The sequence below is a fragment of the Triplophysa dalaica genome, chromosome 21 (genome assembly GCF_015846415.1).
Source record: "Triplophysa dalaica isolate WHDGS20190420 chromosome 21, ASM1584641v1, whole genome shotgun sequence".
NCBI classification, from domain to species: Eukaryota; Metazoa; Chordata; class Actinopteri; order Cypriniformes; family Nemacheilidae; genus Triplophysa; species Triplophysa dalaica.
In genome coordinates, this window is record NC_079562.1 from 15,103,199 (window position 1) to 15,122,623 (window position 19,425).

Consider the following 19,425-nt stretch of genomic DNA (forward strand, 5'->3'; position numbering starts at 1 on the left):
CCTGCTCTGTGATCCATTTATAATATTTTGAAGACTGTTGCCAATAGGACCAAACAGAATGAGATATTAATCCAACTTTTCCTTTCGACAGTCCCTTCCAAACACTCGTCTCAATGTTTCAATGCGCTTTTTGAACACTTTTGCAACATCCTTAGAACTTTGAGAGCATGACTCGCTCTGGGATGCATTTAGAAGTTGGGTTTAAAACATATGTCAGGCAGGTAGCTGGTCTCCATGGTGTTCATCTAATCCAACTTTATGAGGTATAAACGCATCTAAATCTGCTTCTCAATGTTATGTATGTTAATGTTATCTTACTCTGGGGTTTTTAAGGTGGGGCACATCAGGTCATTTTGCACACACACACACACACACACACACACACACACACACACAAAACAGTTTAGTCCAGTGAAATAACAATGGTTTTGATATTATAGCTATACCATAAAATATTTTGGTATTGCCATTATCCTTTGTATGATGTTGATGTTTTAATGTTTTTTTCACGGGTTTAGAGGATCCAGCAGTATTCTGTTTTGAAGAAAAAATTCATTTCAGAATCAAAATTTAGTTATTTTTTAATCAACCACATCCGAGAGATTGCCAGGCCTCCTCATAGACATCATAGTTATAGTTGTTGCCAAGGTCCAGAAAAGTACTAAAGACGTTAAATTGGTCCATCCGCTCAAAGTTGCTCAATCAATTTTTTTTTAAGCGATGAGAATACTTTATGTGTGAAAAACAAACCAAAATAATGACTTTAATCAATATATTCTGATCTGTCTTGTCAGTCTACGGTTTGCATTCACGAGAGGCTATAAAGACGTGTATAAAGACCTTATATAATGAAGCGTTATTTTTTTTAACCTTAGAATGAGCTATTTCTATATACATGCACCGAGGGTCTCCTTACATGGAATTCACCATGTTATTTATACAGTAGCCCTAAACAGACAAACTTCTGCAAAGAGCATGTTTCATAAATACACTATCTTCTTCATCAATAAAGTGAAAACATGACAACATCTTGGTCCTGTGTCAGATGGTCTAGTGCTTCAAAAGGGATGGGTGGAGTGAGTCATTGGTTGCAATTCACAACCTCACAACTAGATGCCGCTAAATGTCACACACTGTACTTAACAAGAAATGCAAATGGCCATATGGGAAAAAACATTTACCCTTAATAAATATAAATGCCTGAGGTTACATTTTTGAATTTCATTCATACAATTACCAGGAATGAAAACTATTTTCCATGGCAAGTGAATTGTCACATCCATTACAAAATTGTCACATCCATAACAGTCCATATTCCTCATAAATGGGCACATAAAAATAACTATTTTGTAGTCTATGAAGAAGCACCTCTTCTCCATTTGTTGGGTATTATTGCTTCTGGTTTCTACATTCGAATTCACAGAAATCCTGCAAAGTTTGTTGTCTCAAAAAACGTGCACCCTGTTTTTGTCACATCCATAACACATGAGTTTTTTGTCTTTTAACATAGACAACTTGTTCTGATGTCTAGACTCTATTGTCAGGAGTTTAGAAAAATTTGAACAGATGATTCAATATATTGGTAATGAATACATTAGGATTCATGTGTGAGACTAAAAATGTCAAATCCATAACGCTGGAATTCCCCCGAATACTTTCCATGTGTTTCATTTAATGGTTCTTGAGATGGGTCCATATTTTTTAGTGGGTTCATAACCTAATCCATAGTTACTTATATTAGATATTTTTTAATATGATAATTATGAAACAATCATATAAGCCCTATTTATACGTCCTCAATGTACAGAACTGATGTCACAGGATACGACCTCTTGAGATGAAAAGGAGGTGAAATTCTGCAAAGGGCCTCAAATAGCAGGTTCCAGCTCTGATATATCGCCATCAAGTAAAGTTTCATTTGTGCAGAGTTGGAGTGAGAATACAACTCATTTTGTGCGGTGCAGGAATATATTACCAGCGTCGTTTGGTGTTATGGACTCGCAGCTGAGACTCTCGCTGGTTTAGGTTAATGGATGGTGCGTGTCGTTATTTGTGCTTCGGGAGGATCGAGGGTGATGTTCCCTCCCCTGCGCCCCCTGTTTTAATCATTAACGCTGTCATTTTGCAGATAGGAATATAATGGGCTGGAGGTGGAGGGGTTGAGACACATACCCATTAATGCTCTTTTTGAACAAGTGACCATCTTAGGGGGTAGGTAAAGTACTCTGTAAGGGTAATAAAGAAGGTCTTGATGTGATGATCTGCTATTGTTTTGATACATGTTTTGACAGTGGAACATGTTACGATAAGCCCTGAAGTTTTCTTTGCTCTTCGAATTTATATTGATTCAAGAGTACTTCAGATGACACTTTCTTTAAGAGTTGCATGAACAAATAAAAACATTAAAGTGCCTTTTGATATCCAAATCTATTAGATACGTGATTAACCATCAAGCTCTCTCTGTTTCGATCTCTCCCTTTATGTACATTTGAAACAATAAAAGTTGCGATTTTCTGTGATCCTGAATGGGAACGTCCTCTGTGGTTTGCGGATGATGCAGTGCAGCATCCAGTTTGTTGGTGTCTGTACTGTTCGACTTGTTTAAAAGAATATTTTGGAATCAATTAAAAGCACATTATGCCAACTGAGGGAGGGCTGGGTATAGAGCGCTTTAGCATGGGCTTAGCTTGTGGCTAATGAAATGAGATGATTATTCAAGGTGTCCCAGAGCAGCCCGGAGCCGGGACTCTGAAGCTCACGCGAGAGATGGTGTCAATAACATGTCATGCTCGGGCCTGTGGGTTATACACTGGGTTAAGATTTTAAAGCACATTTTAAAGTGCCACACAGTAGAGCTAGTGCACAATGTGGATGAGGGCAGTCGTGTATTTATTCTCTGTAGTGACTGAAGAAACAATGTTCATTGTTTTTTACAGTGTACAAAAGACAAAATAAGAGCGCATGAACAGTGGTAGTCTTATTTGTATTTTTTTCAATCAAAATAATGAAGCAATGGAAGTTGCAGATGTGTTTAATGTGGGAAGATTGTCAATATAAAAAAAAACATTTTGTGGTATCAAAACTATCTTTTCAACTAGTGATACTGAACAACACTATATAAAAACATGGAATATTTGACCTCACTCACATTATCTACCAGTGGTCAACAAACAGGGGAATAAGTTGCATATTCACGAATACCAGTATACTTAAGGAGGTCTGACGGTAGAGAAACATTTATTAGAGAGTCATTTTAAGACACGAAGAAACATTTGTCAGAGAAAACAACGTTTACATGTGCTATTTGGATGCTCAAAGATGAGTTTTAAGTGATGCAATTAAAATGAACGTAATTGGACTTTAAAATCTGTTCAGAAGAGGCACTTGGAATGTTTTCCATGTATTTGTTTCTTTGCAAAAATGTTTGATTACAAGTTACTCAGTAAATGTTTAGCAATAAGCGGTAGAGCTTATCAATAGTTGATGAAGGAAATTTCATTTGTTGAAACATATTAAGTCTAATTTTGTCTCATTTGACCAATATCAGACAGCAGAAGAATGTTGTAAGTAGGGAAGATAGTGACAGCATAATGCAGCTGAGTGCAGCCATAATTTCAAACTGCTGTCATGTGATTTAAGTTTAGCATTAAAGGCGGGGTGTCCGATTTCCGAATTACGCTTGTTTAGACAAAGTCGGGCGAGTACCTAAACAATCTTGTAGCCAATCAGCAGTAAGGTGCACAGGATGGACATTAGTCGAGCCGAGCGCTGACGAAAGCGAAAGATGGGGATAGGGGTGTGTCTTGTTTGGTGATTTGATCATCCACAAGCCTTTGATAAATCAGACATCCTGCCTTTAAATACAGAGTATTGTAAACACTGTTTAGCATTAATGTAACAAGTCCTTCTTTGCTCTTGGGTGGGGGACTTTCGTAAGCTGGAGCATGGTAGGTCAGCGAGTCCGCAGGCTCTCGCAGGAGGATGGCACGGGATGTTCAGATGGATCTGGCGTAATCTCTTGTTTGGGATGGGCATATGATGTTCATCTGGACCTTGCGTTATATCTCCCTACCTCGGATGGGTATCCCGAGGTGGGAGGAGGGCTAATAAGCGTAGCTGCTGTTCATTATTTTTTATTTTGCATTATGTGAATGCTTGGCTGAAAAGATGTGGGTTTAATCTAGACTTATATTGGGAGAGCGTGTCTGACCCCTGAATCATATCAGGAGGGCTATTCCAGAGTTTTGGTGCTTATGAGAAAGCTCTCCCCCCTTTGGTGGATTTAGTTGTTCTTTGTGTTATCAACAGTCCTGAGTGTCGAGATCTTAGAGAGCGTGATGGGTTTTTATGTGATTTAAGCTCTGTTATGTAGGAAGGGGCTAAACCGTGTACATTGTGTACATATACATTGTCTTCAGGTTAAATCACAATCCGATTTTTTCTTTGACTTTTACCGAAAAAATTATTTTATTTTTCGGGTGACAGACACAGTCTCAATGCATTTGGAAACATTGAGCAGGAGGAACACAGACTACATTTACATTTACATTTAGTCATTTAGCAGACGCTTTTATCCAAAGCGACTAACATGTGGGGTAGGCAATGGAAGCAATTGGGACAGCATAAGTACAACAAAAGCATAAATGCAATCAAAAAAAAAAGAAGACTAGTCTCATGTAACCTAACACAGTATACAGTATACAGTACCATTCATTCATTCATTCTTTTTTCTTTTAAAGAGTATAGAAGAAAATAGAGTCAGAACAGATCAGTCAGATGTTGACGGAAGAGATGTGTTTTCAGACGTTTCTTAAAGATGGCTACAGAATCTGCAGATCTTGTAGCAGCGGGCAGATCATTCCACATAGGTGGAACAGATCCGGAGAAGGTGCGCAAGATTTTTTCCTTTTTGGGATGGCACCACAAGACGCCGTTCGTTTGCAGAGCGTAGGCATCTGGTGGGTACATATGTCTGGAGTAGCGAGTGAAGATAAGGTGGTGCCGAACCAGTGGTGGTCTTGTAGGCCAGGAGCAGAGTCTTGAATTTGATGCGAGCATCTATAGGGAGCCAATGTAGCTTAATGAATAGAGAAGTGACGTGTTCTCTCTTCGGTTCATTAAAGATAACTCTTGCCGCAGCATTCTGGATCATCTGTAGAAGTTTGGTTGTGCAAGCTGGAAGTCCACCCAGTAGCGCATTGCAGTAGTCCAGTCCAGACAGGACCAGAGCCTGTACTAGGACTTGCCTAGCATGCTCTGATAGGAAGGGTCTAATTTTCCTAATATTGTAGAGAATGAATCTACAGGACCGGGAGGTGCTGGCAACTTGATCCGTGAAGTTGAGCTGATCATCGATCACCACTCCCAGGTTTCTTGCCTTTCTGGAAGATGTTATGGTTGATGAGCCCAGTTGAATGGAGAGGCTGTGATGAGTCTTTGTATCGGCCGGGATTGCAAGCAGTTCTGTTTTTAAAAGTTTCAGACTATGGTTAAAGTTTTGACTTACTAGTCAAATAAGATCTCCTCCGATGATGCTGGGGTGCAGGCTGTCGGGGCGGAAAAGCCTAGGTCGCTCCCAGAAAAGATCCCAATTATTAACAATTAAGAGCAGCTTCTGTTTAATACACCATTACATTAACCATTGATTAAGCGGAAATAGTCTTCCGAACCTTTCATTTCCTTGTAGGTAGGTAAGAAGCGACCCTGATACGATGATCCTCATTGAGTTGCTTACTGTTTCGATCAGTATCCTGAAGTCTCTCTACAGGATCTCTGACAGCCGCATCCTAACATCGTTCACCCCCACATTCAACACAAGTGTGAACTATACCTTTAACATTTGCTCCTCAAAAGACATTCAGTAAAGATTGAACAATGTTCCAGCCAACCCCAGTCTATTATATCTTTTGCATCAGCAGTCCAGGAGGTTCACAAGCTGAACCTATTTAGGATATGCAACCCAACAGCTTCCTCACTTACATAATTTCTTACATATTCCCATTCATTCTCAGTCTCAGTCTCTCTCTCTCTCTGTTCAGTGTCAACACCCTGCCCATGGCTGCCTTCAGGCCATTTCTAGTGTCACTTTGATCACTGCATCGAGTACCTCAGGCACTAAAGAGAGGACAAAGGAGGGGAAACAATATATATGTCACTTATAAATGTGCTGTAATGCACAAAGCCTCGCTTTAAATATGCCAACTCAGCAGCATACACGGGGAAGAGGAACACAAAGCTGATGTTTTCATTGTCTGAGGATGCACTGATATCCTAAGACCTAACCGACCGAAGGTGTACAGCTACAGTACTGTAGATTAATTTCTACAGTATCTTATGTATATAATAGTGCAGGCTGCATGTTTTTAATATGCTGCTGATAAGTTTTCATCTCATTTTAAATATTTTATAATATATTTTATATATTATAAATAATTTATTAAAAATAAGTTGGTATTGTGAAGGTAACAATTTTATGTGAACAGTTAATGTCAGACCTTTCTCATTTTTTATGTTTTTTTATAGATTTTTTATTTATAATGTAAATGTTTTATATTTTTTTATTGTTGATGTCACATGATTTGAGATCGCACAAAGCCTTTCACCTTACCTCAGTTACATCCCAGTGAACATTCTCATCTTATAATATCATGTTACCAAATGAAGCGTTGTGTTTGTGATGTCCTTTCACTTCTGTGTTTAAAAAAAGATTGATTCATAGTACGTTTGTATATGCTGTATAGTTTGTATAGTAAAAAAAGACAACAAGGACAACAATGTTTTCTTGGGAGGACGTGCTCACAATAAGACCAGAAACATGTATTAAGCAAGTCCACTCGGTCAATTTAGATTTTTACTTTTGGACTAATCCTCTCAATCCTTATATCAAACAAAATATCAAGACCCTCTTGAAAGGCCGGCGAGTTTGGACCACTCGCACCCGCAGATCTTTCACTGCATATGTTAGTTTTAGTAAAGGTCACTTGTAAAATGAGCTTTGCCTGTGTTGAGCAGGAGTCCTGGAAATTGAAAAGAAAAAAACGGAGGGATTTCTCAATCAGGGTGTGACTGGACTAAAATTTCAGTAGCAGCCCGAGGCCTCGACAGAGCGGCCGGGGCAATCTGAAAATTGATTCCACTGGTGGAGTACTGCAGAGCGGACTCCTCCGCTGTAATTCCCAGAATGCATTAATTTCACTGGTTGTTGGGATCTGGAGTACGTCACATGCTTCTCTATATGTGGAGACTGGAGACCTCACCTCGGGGTATTGAGATATCTTGCATCAAAATGCCGAGAGGGTGCACGCGGCCAAATACACTTACAGCAAAATATCATCCGTTCGCCTGTAGGGAGCATCGGTGGAAGCGTGTATAAAGCGTGAAAACTGAGAAACCTAGACCTGGCTTATACCGCTGATTCATTTATCACTTCAGAGCCTTTGGGTTTCTGCACAGATGGCTGCGCATTTTCGGTTTGTTCCCCTTCGAACAGCTCTCCATGTGGCACCTTAAGAGGACTTTGTGAAAGAACGTTTGATTTGGCTGGAGGACAGTGTCAAACTCATTTATTTTCCATAAATAGGAGCCGGACACACGAGCAGGCTGGTTTAGACCTGCCCCACCTGGCACGGCTAACTCTGTCGGCGCTGAACCTTAGGTACATTTTTCATTAGTCGCCTTCTGCCGGCCGCCGATTGTTCGCTGACGGGATAAATTCGGGATCTTTCAAAACTTGAAAACTAAAGCAGGTCAAGGGGGAGTTCCAGTCATACATCAAAGAGATTTATCCATCAGTAATGTGTATGGTTGTTGAATATGTTCTCGTCCTGTGCCGGTACCGACCTCGCGATGCAAAAGCACCATCACAATGCACTTAAAATAGACTGTCACGTCAGTCTATAGACGACTAATGTGTAATGTATTTATCTATTGATTTGTTCATCTTTGCGTGTTCACGGAGCGCTATAATAGAAGTGTAGTTAGTCTATGTACTGAAGAAAATGTCTATGTGCTTATTTACATGTATTTTAACAGAGGTTCTATGACTCCTCTGGGTTCATTTCTCAACATTTTTAATGCGGTGTATTGATAAACAGACAAGCTCGAAGAACAAGCTTTTCAAAGCACTTTCGATGGTACGCACTGATGCTGAAATTTCTCAAACACGACGCTGAAAAGAAATTAAAGGGAGTTATAGATCACAAGACTTCATGCAACATATCACTTTCTATTTGTGTTGGGTGCAGCATGAATTTATGAATCCGGAATGTGCACGGATTTATTCATTGGGCTGCTATTGATTTCTTGTTGTCATGCATGCTGTTTAATGCCAAGTTAAAGCCAAAACAAATGGCATATGTATGACCTATGTTTCCGGGTCAGTCATGTGTGTTTTGATAGCACAACACAACAACTTTTACACTTTTTATTGATATTAAACTCTGGATAGCGCATATACGGTTGTATACGGACATCAAAACCAGTCTTAAGGGTAAATTATTCTAAATTGAGTTTTTTACATCATCTGAAAGCTGGAAAATTAGCTTTCTATTGATAATGGGTAGGATAATATCTGGGGGAGATACAACCATTTAAAATGCTGGAAAAATCTCCTTTAATGATTTTAATCAGAGACACTGAAAAATGCCATCCACTAACAAAAATATAGTTTTTATATATTAAGGGTAGGAAATTTACAAAATATATTCATGGAACATGATCTTTACTTAAAGTGGCCATAACTAACACAGTTTCTGCATATCTCAAGTTAATCTTGAATACTTACAGGATAGTATCGTAACCTTCCAATATCCGTACAGTATTTAGTTTGATCACATTTACAAGAGACGGATACAGCTATTTGATTATTTACGAAAACATTTGACGCGTGTGGGGGGATGTTGGGGGCAGAACTAAAGCACTTGCACACCCATTGCCAACAAAACACAGACATATGACTCAGTTTCACTTACCCCGTATGATTCATGTCCGGTATCTTTTAGTGTTGAGGCCGCGCCATCAGTTTCATATGATCTCCAGATCCACCGTTTATATAACATCCATCACAAAAATGCTGTGAACGAACAAAAACACAACTTTCCGAAACCAATAGGAACGCTGGGGGAGTGTATAAAGCACAGAAATACTACGTCATACGTCCAATTAATTTTTTGACAAGTTGACCACATCAAGCATGAGAAGACGTTAAAAATTGTAAATAAGTCTGAATGAACCCAGTTTTATGCCCCCTTTAATATCCTAATGAATTTGGGCATAAAAGAAAAATCAACAATTTTGACCCATACCATGTATTTTAGGCTTTTCCTAAAATTGTTCCCGTGCTACTTATAATAAGACTGTTTTTGTGATCCAGGGTCAGACTTCACAATAAAAGCCATATAGAACTTTATAATATGTACAATAATAATAATACGTGAGTACAAATAACCACAAGTCAATGCAATATTAGAGTATTTCTCATATTTACAGATTTCTACAGTAACAAACAATAATATAAAGTGTGACCAATAAAATGACAATAAATGTTATTTATAAGTCTTATTGAGGTCAAAGTAACTAATAAATTCAAACTACAACTATTGGATTTGTCTTTTGCATTCATCACACAGTTTCGATTTGAAATCACAATCGCGTTCGAGAGACAGTTGTGACCAGCAAAAAAAAGAATGAATATAGCAAAAAGTCTCTGGAGCGAAGCACTCAAATGAAACACTAACATTCACATGTCCCCAAGGGCTCCTTTGCAATAAAAGCAGAGGGCTGATTTTCATTCAGATAGAAAGCGTTTGTTGCTTTGCTCCTGTGTGACGGGTCTGATCTTCAGATGCTGGCCGGGATTCTGGGCCATTTCCTCCCATAGTCTGAGACAACGGCATGCATTGCATTATTGTGTTATTCTCTTGTTTGTGCTTCCGTGGCTGATTTGGTTCGAAATGAAAGATTGTAAAGGGATTTTCAGATAGCTTACACTCGCCCTATAGCAAAACTGCTTCTGAGTTGGATATGTGCATGGAAAATTACATATTCAGACCTGTTGAATCTGCAATAGGATTTTCAATGAATGTCTATGTTTACCAAACATCACGAAGGGTTTAGGAGGATCATTTCTTAATGGAACCTCCGTGCTGTGGCTGCTAGCGAATATTTTCCGCAAAAACGTCCCAGTTGAGAAAGTAAACATAAATATTTGGTAATATGGGTTTTGAGATCAAATTTTAATGTATGTATTTACAGCTCTACTCAGTACAGATGGACACAAAATGTTTTCTTAAAGACACTCAAGTCTTGTTATTTTTTTGTACACTGTGTAGAGCTGTAAAGCCACACAACTTTATGCACATAATTGTGATACTATTTACATACATACCAGTAAAAATCTCGCTTCAAGCAATAAGTGCAACAAAAAAGATTTGCAATTTAATAAACTGCATAAAATTTGATTGACCTTGACTGACCCAAATTTAGAGGTGTGAAGTCGGGATTATTCCCATACGAGAAAAGGTCAAGAACAAAAGCGGGAGTATTGGCGAGATTTAAAGTGCTTCACGAGGGTCAGGGAGGATTTTCTCCACAGGTTTCTCTTACAAGCAGTGATAGTTACAGAAACCTAATACAAATCTTTTCAATTTATTTGCTAAAATTACTTTTAAAATGACATTACACGTAGTCATTTATCAGATGAATTCATCCAAATTGATGTGTGTACAAGTATTATAGTGATATCTCATGAATCATTCCTTGCACACTGTAAAAATGTGATCAATAAACCAGGACAACATTTTACAATATCAAATATGTGTACCGCTTCAGATTACAGCCCACAATGTACTGCATAATTAAACTTTAATTGCATGATTAAAATTTAGCTAATTGTAAAAACCTCTACAACATATTAGGTAAAGGAGAACAATATGCAAAGTAAGGGAATAAAGGGGTGAAAGTAATTAAAAAAAATCGATATTTGCATATTTTATTTTAAGTAAGCTAAATACAAGTTTAAAGTACAGTTTACTTAAATATTAAAAAAAACATAAATTGTATAATTGTATAACAATGTTAGCTAATCTTAGGTAATCAGTTAACACAAAAGTTTTGAATATTCTGAACTTATCAGGTTTTACAGTGTATTTAAAACAAAGGGGTTCCTTTTTTATATTAATGCTGTATGCACTTACATGTACAAAATCATCCAAATTAAAATATTGACAAAGTTTGTTTTGCGATTTTGATTGTTCTGTTGTCAAACTTTTGGAGGTCAGAGGCCAGCTATCCCTCAAGGTCCACTCTGAAGTTTGAGGTCTATTTATCCTCACGTGGCAGCTCATACTGTGATGATCAATTTGATGTTGCATAAAGGTCATTTGATCTTTTTTAAACAAACCGAAGCCTCTGATTAATAATGCATTCATGCATTGATTCCGTCTGACCTTTGCATTGCGGACCAGGTCAATTATCTTATGGAGATGGAAAACGTTCCGAAAGTTCTATTAACGTCCTAATGGTTGCATTCATCATGGTTACTGGCGTGGGGGGAATAAAACAGTAGCTGGAGGCACGACGTGCTAATATTTTACTGTATGTCGACAGCTAGTTGTTTACTCTGCCAGCACTGGCATGTTAGGAAGTGCTCAAGGGAGAGATAATTAAAACTGAGACATGATCACCGCCACTTTGCCTTTTTGTCCCCGGACAATGACGAGACAGGAAGAGCTGTCAGGAGAGCCATCGGCCGGAACAGATGTGCCATCTGAGGAGGTTCCTTTTCAACGGGGAAAGCAAAACGAGTTGGACAAAAGTTCAAAGTTCATAAAAACAAGCTTTCACTTTGTGATTGGCTGATTTTACACCTCTCTTTATTTGTTTACATGTCATTCATTTGTTTCCTTTCATTGTCAATTAGTTTGAGTCGTTGAAACGTCATTTTTTCACTTCTTTTACCTACTTCCTTCTTTCCTTTCAGCATCCATCCTTCTTTCGTTCGTATCTTTATTAGCGCATGATTTGTCTGTCTCTGCAGAGTTATTACCTATGACAGAAATATTACTTTTTGAAGTACTTTGATTTTGAAGTTCCCCGGAGTGAACTCAAAATATTGCAGCACGGATGATGTTTGGGAAGACTGAAATAAAAAGAGTGCTAAAAAGAGTCTTTCCTTTCTGATGTAAAGGGCCACTTGCCTTTACATCATAAAGACATGTGATGAAACATTACATTTTACACATTTCCATCATCTGAACTAGACAAATTGCTTTTATAATGTGCCTGCTTGACCTCAGAGCTGAGGGAGTATTGCCTTGCAGTGCATTTCTTATTATAATCCTGTCATGGACCACACTAACTTGTAAAGCCCACTTTGCTTTCAGAGTATCTCATTTTATTCACTTTCAGAATGACAAGAGGTTCTTATTAGCATTAGATCAATCTAAACTACAGGGAGAGAAATGCATTTAATATTAATTACTGAGAAATTTTCTGCACTGTAACACATAGTTTTACTTCAGCTTGTGAGATAGTATACTGTGGTATGATGATGGTATCAGATTGTAATGCCTTTCTACTTTTCTGTTATTATTATAATACTACTAATATTGGTACATTTAGTGGTATTTTTGTAATATTAATATTTTTATTTTATATACATTTTCACTTTATCTCCACTGCGTACTTGCACACAGAATTCTGTGGAACCACATTGTTACAATTTTTGTCTATAAAATCTGGGTTCTCTCATGTTTTACACAATTGAGTATTACTACTTGTATTGCACTTCTTGTTATTCTTCTAATTTCAAATTTCTAATTTTTACTTCCTATTGCAATTTATATTTGGTTGATACTTTATGTTTCACTTTTTTTTTAGGGCTGTCAAATTAATCATGATTAATCACATTCAGAATAAATAATAATAATATTGCATTAATTGTGTTTATTTGTACGTACAGAACATGTTTCTTTGTGTTGTGCACACTGTGACCCCTCAAAAAAAAGGTGCATGACGCCCAGGCCTAGGTACATATGACAATAAAGTTCTTGAATCTTGAATCTTTTGACATGTGAAATGTTTCTGGAATATGATGACTTGAGTTTGGATTATATTGAAAATAAAATTGAAAATTATAAAAAAAACTGTTAAAATCTATAAAAAAAACACATGCTTTGGACATTTTTATAAACAAAAAGTAAATAAGTAAATAAATAAATATAAGTAAATAAAATAAATATATGTAAATAAATTGTATATATCGTAATAAAATACTATTTTTATGATTTAATGCTACATTTTTAATTTCTCGTTTTTTTAATGCTGTAATTTAGATCAAGAACTGGAACATACACAAAGGTGCTCATAAGGTTCTTCAAAGCTATGCTAAAGAAAAAACATTTTTGGTTCCACAAATAACCATTCAGTCAAAGTTTCTTTAAAGAACCGTCTCTTTCTTACCTTTTATTTAATCTGAAGAAAAAAAAAATCGCTACAAAGAACTGTTTGTGAAACAAAAAGGAAGCACCTTTGAAGCACATATTTTTGAAGAGTGTACAGATAAAATGCCAAAAAGTGATTTTCAATACAATAAAAAAACACAAATCAAATGAAGCTGTGCTGCGACTTGTGTTTGTGGTGTGACTTGAGTTTCGTGTTTACAAACTGTAAAAGTGACGTATCAAATCTGTTTTTGTATATGCTTTAGAGTCTTAAGGAATGCCAGCATTGCTTAATAAATACGACAGAATCCTCTTTCTCAGCCTGTTCCGCTTTACTGAGATGTAAGTTGGTGTATTTTTTTGATCCAGGTTTTGTGGCGATGGTAGAGCCGATCCATGGACCTGGAAGCTTCCATCACTGTATTTCAGTCACTGTGCTCTGTCAGCAAAGCCACAGATCACATCTTCTCTCCGGATGTAAGTAATACAGTTACGTGGACTGCTGATACAGACCTGCCTGCATTTGCTTTTATGGGTATACAATGGGTATTTTTTCCTCAGGGGTCAATGGAGAGAGAGAGAGGTGGAGAGAAACACACTCTCTTTCAAAGACCGTCTTAGCCTCGGTTGCTCTTTAGGACATTTACATTTCACAGAGAAACTTGTGTGCTCCATCTGCTGGCAAGAGTTATTATGCAAACTAGCTAATACAACATACAGACACATGCACTGCACTGAAGAACAGGGCCGTGCATTTAAAAGTATGAATTTTTACTTCAGCCAAATGACAGCGATTGAACTTTGCGCCTGCTACCTCAATGATGTCAGGTACTTAACGGCACGTTCACGGGGTGTAAACAGAGGAAGCGACTCCCTCCCGTTCCTGTGTGGAAAACAAATTGCCTTCTTTCCGGGGATTTAGCAGAGTTTTGGAGCACTGAGCGTGCATCAGAGAGCACAGAGGATGTATAATGAGTTCCATGCTTGTGAAATCATAAACCGGATGGAGGCTGCCCGGAGTCCAGGAGCGCTGTTGGCCACCGAACGCCATGTTTTAATGCTGCACTATTCCCACATGGATTGCATGCACGGCACACTACCTCTTTACTTCACTTGCAGAAGTGTTTGTTGTGAAGTTTATCTACACCCTCACCCTTCTGTCTCACAAACACACACACTTTTGTCTTCTTTTAACACTGCAAAAAATGGCATCCTTACCAAGTGTCTTTGATTTAAGAACGTTTAGATATTTGTACTAAAAAATATGTCAAAGTATTACTTGACAAGAAAGGTAACCTAAAATATTTGGTCTTGTTATATGAAAAATAATATAAGAATTAAGTTTATGGTAAAAAAAAGTTTCAGGTACTTGAGAAAAAGGTAAAACAAAATTCAAGTAAATTTTTCTATCCCAATGGACAGATTTTTTTGTGCTTGTTTTCACCATAAACTTCCTTAATTCTTACATTATTTTTTTATAATACAAGAATACATATCTTGTCAAGTAATTGTATATTGATTTAAGAAGTTTTATATTTTCACTAAAAACCAACAAAAATGATCAATAAGTGTCACAGTTTCCACAGGCAAAAGATGAGGTAGACGAAGGTACTGCTGCCGAAGTGATGATTTATTTATAGGTGGTGCAATAATCCATAAAAACAAAATGATCCAAGAAACACGTGAAACATCCAGAGAAATAAAAACAGGGTTATCCAAAAACCCAATAACATCCACTGCACAACAACGATCAAAGGTAACAATTAATACGAGACAATAAACAAAGGCATGGTGAGTGTATTTGTATTATCCGGGTAATGAGTCTGATGACAGGCAGGTGCAGAGACAATGACGAAGAACAGGTAAAACAGTCATGATGAGGGAGCGTGTGAAAAGGAACGTCTTTGCGCAAAAATGCTGAAAACCAGACTAGCGACCAACGGGAATGTTACAGTAATAATGTCCTTTTTTGCAGTGTAGGGACTTTAGACAATTATTTTTATACTTCATAGACTAAATATTGTATCACCTAACCCAGAATTTGCTAAATGTCACTCTTAAATAGACATACAGTTTATACAATTAATCTGATTATATAGCAATCCAATTGATAAACACACACTAAATAACAGTAGTAAACAGGCCCATAATGCAAAGAATAATGCTATTGGACTATTTTTCCTGTATCTGGTGACCACTGTCTTCTTTATTTGCAGTGTCTTTGTGAGAGCCCATTAAATGACAGCACTATTCCTTTATATGCAAATACCTTAAACACCTGGGAAACATAAAATAATGTTTGGATATTTGTCATCCTGAAAAGCCAAGGCCAACATCCCAGTTGCTCCCAGAATGGCATTAACACGGTAATTAGCAGCAACATGTGTGCAGTGTTTCCTAATAGAGTCTGTCTAATCTCGTTATTATTCATTCAATTAATGATAAACCAATGATGCGGCTTTTCTCATGGGGGTCACAGATGCGTTTCACAGAGGTTTCCGAAAAGTACCGTTATAATCACCTCTCTCTGGAATCTGAGACCCCCTCAGTTAGGCACCGCAAACAGAAGCCGATATAATGCAGGAATAGAAAATGCAGTACAACTCCTGTAGTTTTCCCAATTGTATTGTGTTCAGAAACCGTTACTTGTTTCCAAACTGCTGTGATACCTTCCAAGTGATGTTTCTTTCTTCTTAAAAGCACCTACCGTACATAATGCCTAATTTAGAGTCCAAAATAGGACTAGAAATCCTCTGAATGTACCTTCTGGGATCTGTAAACAAGTGGTGTTCAACCCACAACACTTCCTGTAAATCCTTTGCCATCTTTAAAAATGCATATGTAATACAATAACTCTTTGCTTAATGGTTACCTTATCAGAATCATAACCACTTGACAGTTTATTTTTTACTCATTATTCTCTAAAAAATGTATATCACGTATTGCATGTATTTAAAACATCAATACATTAAAATGGTGCACAGACATAGTGCATACACCCACAACAACTACACTGTATACTGTGGCTGTCTTATTTTTGTGTTACCTGAATAAGTGTGAAAGTTGGCACAAGTCTAGTCCTGTTCTGAAAATGAGTGTGAGTCCAGCACTGATCCAAAACCTAGTGAGGTGTCTAGTGCCAGCGTTAGCAGTTGCCTAAGAACCATTACGAAACCTTATAAGTGATTGTTTTTAAGCGCTTTACATATGTCAAAAAAAAAGAGCTCCGTGTGGAAGAACTGACTCACAACTCATTTTAATAGAATTTAATGTTTTTATGTCCCCCAGACAACCAATGTGAATCATACAAATATAAACAATTATTATATAAACAAGCAACAGTCCTTAAAGCTCCAGTCTTAAACAATCACAATACTTCAAATACTTCAACCAAAAACTAATAGCGAAAATTATTTAGATAATAATGCGATTAAGATAACAATAACAACATTTATTATTATTGTTGTAAATTATTATTTTTATTAGCTTTTACTTTTAGATATTTTGTGTTAAGGGATCACCAAATAATGAAAATTCTGTCATCACTTACAAACATTCAGATTGTTCCAAACATGTTTTTTTTTGTTTATTCTGCTGAACACAAAACAAACAAGATCTCGTCCCCCACTGACTCCCATAGTATTTATTTTTCCTACTATGGCAGTAAATGGGTGATGAGGTCTGTTTTGTTCCTTACATTTCTCCAAATATCTTCCTTTGTGTTCTGCAGGAAAAAAATATATACAGGTGGGTGATAAAGGTGACAAAATCTTCATTTTTGGGTGAACTATCCCTTTAATGTTATACATTTTTAGCAATTTTGTTATATGCTTTTGTAATTTATTGGTTTATATTTATGTTGCTATACACAATCAATTTTTTTTTATTTTAGGTTTTTTATTATTATAATTTTAGTGCTTGAAACTTATTTTAGCTTTATATTTAGGCAACATTTCATATCATAATTTCCCAACAATTATTAGGCCGATATTTTATTTTATTTTCTTTAAATATTTATGTTATTTTTTGGTAGACTAAAATATCCTTGACTATAATCATCATAAAAATACATGACACACAAATACAAGGTAAACCTTTTCAAAATAACAATTATTCTTAAAGGGATATTTCAGAGGCAAAACCAAATTTCCTAATGTTTTACTCGCCCTCAATGTATTCTGAATAATATGTCTTTCTTCTTGAAGTTATAATATAATTTTCTTCCAAGCGGTATAATGGGGGCCAATTTTTCGAAGCTCCAAATAGTGCAGCCATCGATCGCAGGCGTTTTTCATTTTGATCCAATAGTAAACCGTCTCCTCTGTGAGTGAGCTTTCTTCACCGTCATATGCCGGAAAAACAAGCAGAGAAATGCTAAACATCAACATTCACTTCAGAAGACCTTTGTTAAGACCACGGAGCCGTTTCGAGCCGTTCTTTGATCCCTGGATGCTCTTTTTGGATCTTAAATTTTTTTTCCCCATTCACTCCCATTCTACCGCTTAGAAGAAAAACGATATGAGGTGTTATACCTTCGACTGCGTTTTTCTTCACAAAGAAAGTCATATTCTTTCAGGATGCATTGAGGGTGAGTAAAACATGATGAAATTTTGTTTTGCCTCTGAAATATCTCTTTTAAATCAAATCTTTTTCAATCGTGAATAAAATTTCACCTAAGTTGGTTAACAACTCATTGCAATGCATTCTGGCATTGCTTTCTCTGCAAAAGGTAGACGATGCTGCCTCAGAATTTGACCAAAATTTCCAAATTATCTCTCTTATGCTTTATAATGCCATTGGCTATTTATTATATTTATTTATTTTTGTTTCTTGAATTACATCCTTTTTACCTTGACAGGAGATTTTTCACCGATTTATGTGCACCCTGGGGACTACATTTCAAAGAATGTCTTAAATTCCACCATATCTTTCCAAAGCTAAAATGGATTATTTGTAGGGTTATTAATCAAACTTCAGACATAATCAAATCAAAATGGCTTGAAAAAAATCTATTTGCCTGATTGTATTTTAATCATGTTTTAATTGTTCCTATTTTGCCTTAATTGGCCTCATTTAAACAACCACTCTGCTCCGCTAATGGAAGTCGTGTTTGTTTTTATCCCCCCGCTTGTGAAATGTTTCTCGATTATCAGCTGTTCAGTCAAATCTATTTTGTGTTGCCGTTCCCACTCCACACATCATTTCCTGTGAGCAGCCCACACTGCTTCAGGCCTGAAACCCAGCAGCTAGTGACATGCTCACCAAAACATCCTAGAACACAGAATGTCGCCCAGAGCATCTTATAAAAGCTATTTTTCATCAGTGTTTTCCTTCCTATTCTGTTCTCTCAACATGTTGAATATCCTATTACACAGTCTAGCATCTACCACGTCTCTGTGTTATTTGAAAGAAAGGTACTATGTTGTTTGAATAGGAGAGGTTGGGCTGGAAGGGTATTTTTAAACCAGCAATGACATAGAAATAGAGGAAGACAACTAAAGGAAGAGCTGTGGTTGCAGAAAAACTGTCAATTGAGTTTTACCTGCAGGCACAGTGTTTTTCTGTCTGTTCCTCTCAAAGCGATTCACGGTATAAAGATGACAATTTAAAGCCTGTTGGTATTATAGAGGTTTATAACCGCCTTTGTAAACAGTGGGAGGTGGGAAAGTGACAGAAAACCGTGTGCGGAGTCCTTTTAAAGCAGGTTTGACAGCCATCTTGGTAAGGCACTGTATGCAATCCTTTCTCCTTCAATTAAGAAAGACCAAAATCTCTAAAAGCCTTTGTCCACTTCCATTCAATATCAAATTAACAATAAAACTAAGAGAAAATAAATGTTTTACTCCTCATGTAAAGCTATACTATAATAAAATACTCTACTACTATACTAATGGACGAAATGTATATTCTGTTTGGACCCATTATTGTTATTGCAAAAAGTGACAGGTACAATTTGTTCAATTTCTCCTTTGGTTTTACACTAGAG

General features: G+C 36.9%; 1 protein-coding gene across 1 annotated transcript in view; it reads left to right on the forward strand.

Moving 5' to 3' along the window:
• The window catches only part of fhit (fragile histidine triad diadenosine triphosphatase), a 272,439-nt gene extending 257,823 nt beyond the window's left edge, over nt 1-14,616 (forward strand). Inside the window, exons 8-9 of the transcript XR_008905024.1 lie at nt 13,809-13,916; nt 14,001-14,616. The gene's annotated coding sequence lies outside the window, so the exon portion shown is untranslated. The remainder of the gene's footprint in view (nt 1-13,808; nt 13,917-14,000) is intronic.
• The last annotated feature ends 4,809 nt before the right edge of the window (nt 14,617-19,425 follow it).